The sequence below is a fragment of the Lipotes vexillifer genome, unplaced genomic scaffold (assembly GCF_000442215.2).
Source record: "Lipotes vexillifer unplaced genomic scaffold, Lipotes_vexillifer_v1.1 scaffold3, whole genome shotgun sequence".
Taxonomy (NCBI): domain Eukaryota; kingdom Metazoa; phylum Chordata; class Mammalia; order Artiodactyla; family Lipotidae; genus Lipotes; species Lipotes vexillifer.
In genome coordinates, this window is record NW_006783631.1 from 5,500,975 (window position 1) to 5,509,784 (window position 8,810).

Sequence of the window (8,810 nt, forward strand, 5' to 3'; positions counted from 1 at the left end):
GGGAAGAGATATGGGAACATATGTATATGTATAACTGATTCACTCTGTTATAAAGCAGAAACTAACACACCATTGTAAAGCAGTTATACCCCAATAAAGATGTTAAAAATATAAAAATAAAAATTAAAAATAAAAAAAGAATCCGCCTGCCAATGCAGGTGACATGGATTCGAGCCCTCGTCCAGGAAGATCCCACATGCCGCGGAGCAACTAAGCCCGTGCGCTACAACTACTGAGCCCGCACTCTAGAGCCCACAAGCCACAACTACTGAGCCTGCATGCTGCAACTACTGAAGCCTGCGAGCCTGGAGCCCATGCTCTGCAGCAAGAGAAGCCACCGCAGTGAGAAGCCTGTGCACCACGACGAAGAGTAGCCCCAGCTCGCTGCAACCAGAGAAAGCCCGCATGCATCAATGAAGACCCAACTCAGCCAAAAATAAACAAATAAATATATTTTAAAAAAAGAAAAGAAAGACTTTGTGAGACTGCACACCAGTCATATGCGGCCCAGATGACAATGTGTGATGGAGCTGGGGAGAGGCCATCCTCTCTGTCCTTGCAAGGAACCACCACTGATCACCTGAGAAATGCTGAGTCCTGAGAAATGCTATGGACAGCAAGAAATAGTGCTGTTGACAGAGACCCGGCTTTCTCACAGTGCGCTCCATCAGCAATGGAAAATCGAGGCTCTTCCTAGAGTCTCAGGCTGTGGAAATAGACAAATGGGAAGTGGAGCAGGAGAGGTGGGGCATATAGCTCAGCCTCAGAGCTCAAAGAGTTGGCTTATGGAGCAGATATACGTTTGCAAGGCAGTGGATCTGCAATCCACTGCAAGGCAGGGGAAGCTTTTAAATAATCACAAGTTCTCTACACTGAGAAAAAAAATTGAGAGTTGGCTGAAGAGAGTTATTGAATAGATTATGAGTTCACTTGAGACCCTTAGTTCATTTACATGGGACAAATAGTACAGAGCTAGCAATAAAATGGAGAACCTAATTATCCAGCTTTTTTTTTCAATTTTTATTTTACATTGGAGTATAGTTGATTTACAATGTTGTGTTAGTTTCAGGTGTACAGAAAAGTGATTTCATTTTACATATACATATATCTATTTTTTTTCAGATTCTTTTCCCATATAGGTTATTATAAAATATTGAGTCTCTCCCTGTGCTGTACCGTAGGTCCTTTTGGTTATCTCAGCTTTCTTGATGAAAGTCATTTTATTGAGTATTACCCTGAATTGGTAAAGAGTCTGATCAGTGGATTAGAAACTGCTTTATTTCAATATGTGACTCAGAAGATGTGATCTCTTAGCAAGAAGATATACTAATGATATTCTCCAATAGCAACAGTCCCAAAATATTCACCATACAATTTTTTTGGTAGTATTCTGGGTATTTTACCACAGTGACTATTCTAATATAACTGTTTAAAAGCAAAAAACAAAAAACAAAACAAAACAAAAAAGGATAGAAAAGAAATAAAAGGCTTCCTGGACAACCAATGATCCTTTATACATTGGCGATTAAGATTCAATATGTACTTTGATTGTCCTTGTAAATCTAAAGAGAAAGATCACATGTGCCTAGAAAAATGGGACATGAGCTATCAAGAGTTCAAAATATTATGAAATAAACTCATAAAACATCTAATGCACTAAGTTCATTAGCCCTTGCCAAAACCAGAGCACATTTCTTCATAAAAAGTGTAAGAAACAAATTTCAAGTGTATTAATAATTTAAACTCAGGCCACGCAAAAGGAAAATGTAATAGCAGTGTAAGAAATTAAATCAGTCAGTTAATTGCGATTTCAAACACTCACATTAACTGTGGTGTGAGAAGTTAGGCATTACCTAGACTTCATTGCAAATGGACTTTATATGATTAGTCAGAAGGGCTAATTCCAGAGCTGGATGTTAACTGTTTTAATCATTTACATTTTGCACTGTATTCTTAATTTTCATCTTTATTCTTCTCACAGTCAAAAATCTAGAGTGTCTATTTGTGAAAAAATATCTAAAAGATTATTTCCTTCACTCTCTTTGGTTCTTGTATATTTGTCCTGGCAGACTGCTGAGGTAGAAATAAACTTTGCATTTCAAGTTTAATTATCTGAGTTCTATAGTGCCATCGTATACAGAAGATTACTCATTTGTTTCCTGTGCCTCGGTATCATCATTTTGCTAGTGAGGACAAAGAGGAGAAAATCACATCCACTGAGATCTCATTGTCTCAGTCACTCACTATTGAGGATCAGATATACACACTACTATATATAAAATAGATAACTAACAAGGACCTACTGTAGAGCACAGGGAACTATATTCAGTATCCTGTAACAAACCATAAGGGAAAGCAATCTGAAAAAGAATGAATACATGTACATGTATAACTGAATCACTTTGCTGTATACCTGAAACTAACACAGAATTACAAATCAACTATACTTCAATACAAAAATTAAAATAAATTAAAAACAAATTTTTAATAAAGGAGAATCAGCCTGAACTCCTAGGTTCTTAGACCTCCACAAAGAGTGAACTTCAGGAAATGAAATGAAGGAGGGATGGTTAACGCATTGACTGAATTAACTGATCATTTGTTCAGTCAGGAAATACTTTTTGTCCCAATATTTTTACATTATTTTTTTTTATTTCCATGATGATGGAGATTATCCTAATATAATTACCATCCCTTTACTTTTGGAATAGTCTTTTAACTTTCAATTTCCCTGAATTATAGTCTCTCCTATACAAAAATCAAAACTACATACTTTCATCAGATTAATCTTGCTATACACTTCATTTTGATTATCAGTTTTCTAAAAAAAAAACAAAACAACTTTGATTAGTTCTGTATTGTCCATTAAATAAATTTGGGGTCAAGAGCTCGTCAATGAGTCTTCTCCAAGGCCAGGCCCCAACTTACTCTTTTAGCCTTGTTTCCAAATACTCTCCCTTGGCAAGATATTTCTCTAAAGTAATATAGTAGACTTCCTAGCTACAGAATACCATTTGAGGTTGCATGATTAGCTGCAAGGTGATCTATACAGAAGAAATAAATAGAAAAAGTGTAATCTATCCTCAAAGAGAATATCTAACATCTAAAGACCAAATCCTCAGAAAAGAAATTTTATTCCTATCTATGATGAATATATTAAGAGTTGAAGGAAAGTGTACCAAAGATGATGTTAGGAAGTTAGCTTCTAAACTCCTGCTGTGAATGAATACAAGAAAAGTGATTAAGCTAGTCATATTTAGAGGAAGCTATAGCCAAGAGGAATTCAGATCCTTGAGATTTGAGAGCTGATAGGTGATCATCTTTAAGTTAGGCCCACTATTTATTAATTCTTGCATCACCTAGTTTCTGATACATAATACTCATTAAATATAGATTAAATGAATAAACAAATGACTTAATATATCATAATGTGCATGTTCTTGACCATTGCCTGAAGTATTAGGCTGGATTCTCTTGGGAAACCAAGATATCCAGGAGCCACAATTGAATGATTATTTGGGAAATAATCATAAGGCTGGTAACTCTGGGCAATATAGCCAGGAGATGCTACTGCCTAAGGCCTGTAAGGAAGTGCCTGAAAGTTAGGTAATCCTATATTTTTAATGTAATCTAAAGGCAAATATAAGTCACCAGAAAGAGGAAGGCTTATCAATAAAATGTAAATGTATAGAGAACGGACATGTGGTTGCCAGTGGGGAGGGGTGGTGGAGGAGGGATGGATTGGGAGTTTGTGATTAGCAGATGCAAACTATTATATAGAGAATGGATAAACAACAAGGTCCTACTGTAGAGCATAGGGAACTTTATTCAATTTCCTGTGATAAACCATAATGGAAAAGAATATGAAAAATAATATATATATAGCTAAATCACTGTGCTGTACAGCAGAAATTAGCACAACATTGTAAATCAACTATACTTCAATAAAAAATAAAAATGTAATGTAAATGTAATAAAGAACTTTAATAAGCAATCTTTGATCATGTGTGTCCAGCACCAGGCAGGACAGAGAAACAATGAAAACAAGATGATTTACTAAGTCAATAATCACAGCCTTTTTCTGAATCTATTGAGATGATTGTATGGTCTTTATTCCTTAATTTGTTAATGTGGTGCATCACATTGATTAATTTGCATATGTTGAAGAATCCTTGTATCCCTGGGATAAATCCCATTTGATCATGGTGTATGATCCTTTTAATGTGCTGTTGGATTCTGTTTGCTAGTATTTTGTTCAGGATTTTTGCATCTATTTTCATCAGTGTTATTGGTCGATAATTTTCTTTTTTGGTGATATATTTTTCTAGTTTTGGTGTCAGGATGATAGTTGACTGGTGGGAAGCAACAACATATCACAGGGAGATCAACTTGGTGCTCGGTGATGACCTAGAGGGGTGGGATAGGGAGGATGGGAGGGAGGCTCAAGAGAGAGGGGATATGGGGACATGTGTATGCATATGGCTGATTTGCTTTGTTGTGTGACAGAAACTAACATGTATTGTGAAGCAATTATACTCCAATAAAGATCAATTTTAAAAAAACCACAGCCTTGGACTTCCCTGGTGGCGCAGTGGTTGCGCGTCCACCTGCCGATGCAGGGGACACGGGTTCGTGCCCTGGTCTGGGAAGATCCCACATGCCACGGAGCGGCTGGGCCCGTGAGCCATGGCCGCTGAGCCTGCGCGTCCAGAGCCTGTGCTCCGCAACGGGAGAGGCCATGGCAGTGAGAGGCCCACATATCGCAAAAAAAAAAAAAAAAAAAAAAAATCACAGCCTTGTTCACATATCTTTCAAGACTACCTTTTACTGCTTAGATTTCAGGCACAACGAGCAAATGTCTCATGACTAAAATGCTGATGAGAAAATTGCTACATAAAGAGAATGCCCTGCAGAAAGGGCATACACACAAAATATCTTGGTTGGAAAAGCAACTTCTCCACCATTATAAATAGAACATGTGTAATCTATTAGAAACAGTTTCATTTATCTGGGTCTACTCATAAAATCTATGTTTTGTTTTGTTTTGTTTTTTTCTGTGTTTAATTCTGGATCTGCAAGTTTGATTTGAAGACACAGGACAGATGTTGGCAAGTTACCTGGTTATTCGGTTCACTGAGGTCACTTGGCAACCTCATGTGTCTGCCTAGCCTTCCCCTGGGCCTCCCTCCACCTCACAGCTCTTACTACAGCTCTCAGGGGTAAATTCCTCTATTTTTCCATCATCTCTTCCTTGTTTCGTGCAACATTAAAGACAATCACTGCTACAAGGACCTCCTGTACAACACAGGGAATTCTGCTCGGTATTACGTAGCAATCTAAATGTGAAAAGAATTTGAAAAAGAATAGATACATGTATATGTAGATCTGAATCACTTTGCTGTACACCTGAAACTAACACATCTTCAATGAACTATACTTATTGAAGTATAAAAGTAAGTATAAAATAAAAAGTTAAAAAAAATGTGAAGAGGCTTCTTTCTAGGGTGAGTAAGGAGCAGTGAGAAGAAAAGAGACTTCTGTGCACTTCACCAGGGCTCTGTTACCAAAGGGGCATAAGGGGCCTGTGTTAAAATAACAGACATTCTTCTTCTGTTATAATTGTCTTGGTTTGCGTCTTATGATTTATCATATTTGAGGTAGTTTTTTGCATCGTTCCCCTCTAAAGGGTTTGTTCCACTTTATTGCTGGGCCAGGACATATTCCTACTGCATTTATATGTTTTATCTCATCATAGATGGTCATAAAGTAACTGTGGTCCCCTAGAAAAGAGCTGGGGCTACTTCCAAGCACTGGAAAATCTATCTGTCAAAGCTACAGCTGTCAGGAGTGGTGATCTGATACCTCAGACAGCAGCATCCATCACTGAATGCATTAAGCTGAGTCTTAAGCAGGGCTACTTGCTGGATTTTGTAACTTGAGGAAATCACTATTGAACATGTGCTTGGGTCATTTAGGTTTTATGTAGACTTAAGCTGCCATATTAGGGAGTATTTTGCCTGGATTGGTAATGAGCTAGCCATAGAGGTTACTAAGTTTCATGCCACTTTACTTTTGTGTTCTTTATGGTCTTTCTGTCCTGAGCTATGTATGGAGCCAGGTGAATCCTTTGCTCACTCTATTTTAATTATAACTAATACTGGAAAATGCAAATGGAAGACGGGGAGGGGAAGGAGTGGAGGGAGGGTTCTTATTGCTGGTAACTGTGGAAAAAAGGGATTTGATCATGCGTGAATGACCAGGATCAGGGACGGTACAGCTCCATAAAAAGTGTCATGGGTCAGTATAGCTGGGGAAATCTGTAGATTTAATGCAATCTTAATTAAAATCCTGTCAGGCTTTTTTGTATCTATAAAAAATCTAATTTTAAAATTTATGTGGCAAGGTACAATTTACATTGAAAAGTTACAAAGTTGCAAAAGTCATACTACCTTGTTTAAAATCTTATTATATAGATGTAATAATCAAGATAGCATGGAATTAGTGAAAGAATGGACACAAAGATCAATGGAACAGAATAGAGTTCAGAAATATATGTCCACATTAATATAGTCTATATTTTTGGCAAAGGTGCACAAACAATTCAAAGAAAAAAGAAGAGTCTTTTCAACAATAGTAGTGGAGAAATTAGACATCTATTTGGGAAAAAAAGAACTTTAGCCTATTCCCCATGTCTTATATAAAATAACTCAAAATGGATCATCCATTTACAGATAAACTGTTAAACTATGAAACTTTTGGAAAAAGAAATGATAAAATATCTGTGATTTGGATTAAGCAGATAATTCCTCTATAAAACTCTGAAGGATGATCCATTGAACTTTTAAAAATAATAAATAAGACATTTCCAAATTTTAAATCTTTTGCTATCTAAATAATTGTATTCAGAGAATAAAAAAGACAAGCTACAGACTGGAAAAAATATTTGCAAATCATAATTGACAATGCACTTATATGCATAATATATAAAGAACTTCTAAAAACTCAGCAATAGAAACAAATTCAATTAGAAAACAGGCAAAAATTTCAATAGACACTCTGCCAAATAATATATATGCCTGAATAACACATGAAAAGGTGTTCAACGTTATTAATCAAATGCAAATTAAAACCACAATGAGATTGCACTAGACTTTACACTTAACACACATAACGTCGACCTGATATTACACAGTGTTGATGAGGATGAAGGGCAACTGGGGTCCTCCTACATTGCTGGGGAGACTGCAAAACGAGGGCACCACTTTTGTAAACAATTTGGTGGTTTTGTGTAAAGTCAAACATACAGTGACCATAAGACCCCGCAACCCCCATCTAAGTATTTACCAAAGATAAATGAAAACTGATATCCATACAACTTTTATATGACATTCTGGAAAAGATAAAATTATGGGAACAGAAGATAGACAAGTGGTTGTGAGAATTTAAAGCTGGAGAGCATCTGACCAAAGGGGCAGCATGAGGAAAGTATTTGGGGTGAGGAACACATCTGTATCTTGCATGGGGTGGTGGATAAGTGATTCTATGCATTTATCAAAACCTGTAGAGCTGAGGCTTCCCTGGTAGTGCAGTGGTTAAGAATCTGCCTGCCAATGCAGGGGACATGGGTTCAAGCCTTAGTCCGGGAAGATCCCACATGCCACGGAGCAACTAAGCCCTTTGCACTACAACTACTGAGCCTGCGCTCTAAAGCCCCCAAGCCACAACTACTGAGCCTATGTGCCACAACTACTGAAGCCTGCACTCCTAGAGCCTGTGCTCTGCAACAAGAGAAGCCACAACAATGAGAAGCCCGCGAACCAAAACTAACAGTAGCCCCCGCTCACCACAACTAGAGAAAGCCCGCAGGCAGCAAAGAAGACCCAACGCAGCAAAAATAAATAATAAAATAAAATAAATAAATTTATAATAAAAAAACCTATAGGGCTTCCCTGGTGTCATGGTGGTTGAGAGTCCGCCTGCCGATGCAGGGGACACGGGTTCGTGCCCCAGTCCGGGAAGATCCCACATGCAGCGGAGTGGCTGGACCCATGAGCCATGGCCGCTGAGCCTGCGCGTCCGGAGCCTGTGCTCCCCAGCGGGAGAGGCCACAACAGTGAGGGGCCCGCGTACCGCAAAAAAAAAAAAAAAACCTATAGAGCTGTCTACCATGAAAAGTTAATTTTATTCTATGTAAATTTATAAAACAAAACAATTAGGAAACATAGAATGAGTTGGTTTGGCAAAAGCAATGTCTCTTTTAGTTTGGTTTAACTCTGAATACTTATCATTACGATGACTGGATCAACAGACGGTCCTGCAGACAAAAGTGGTATGTATTTATGGTTTATAGAAACACGGAGTTGATGGGAGCAAAGGAAAGGGCGAGAAAATGAGATTGATATGGATTGAGTGCTAATGTGATCTGGGCTCTTTTCTAGGCTCTTAACACTGGTGATTTCTCTTTATATTGACAAGTATCACTACACTCCTTTAACGGATGATGAAACTGAGGCTTGTCCAGATATAAAGAAAATTTTCTAAAGACACACTGCTTCTGTACACAGAATACATAACACCAACCCAAGCCTATAATTTGGTGAGGGGAAGCATGAAAATGAAGGAATACACAAGAAGGTGTTGCACAAAATTCTGCTTAAAGTTTAACAATTGTCTCAGTTTTCCAATGATAAGTCTAAATATTCTTGGGGACATAATGGAGAAACACTGGCTGGTTGATAATGCAAATACATGGAGTTAAAGATATTAAACCAGCTACACCCAAGGAGCATTTCACTTTCTAATGGGAAAGA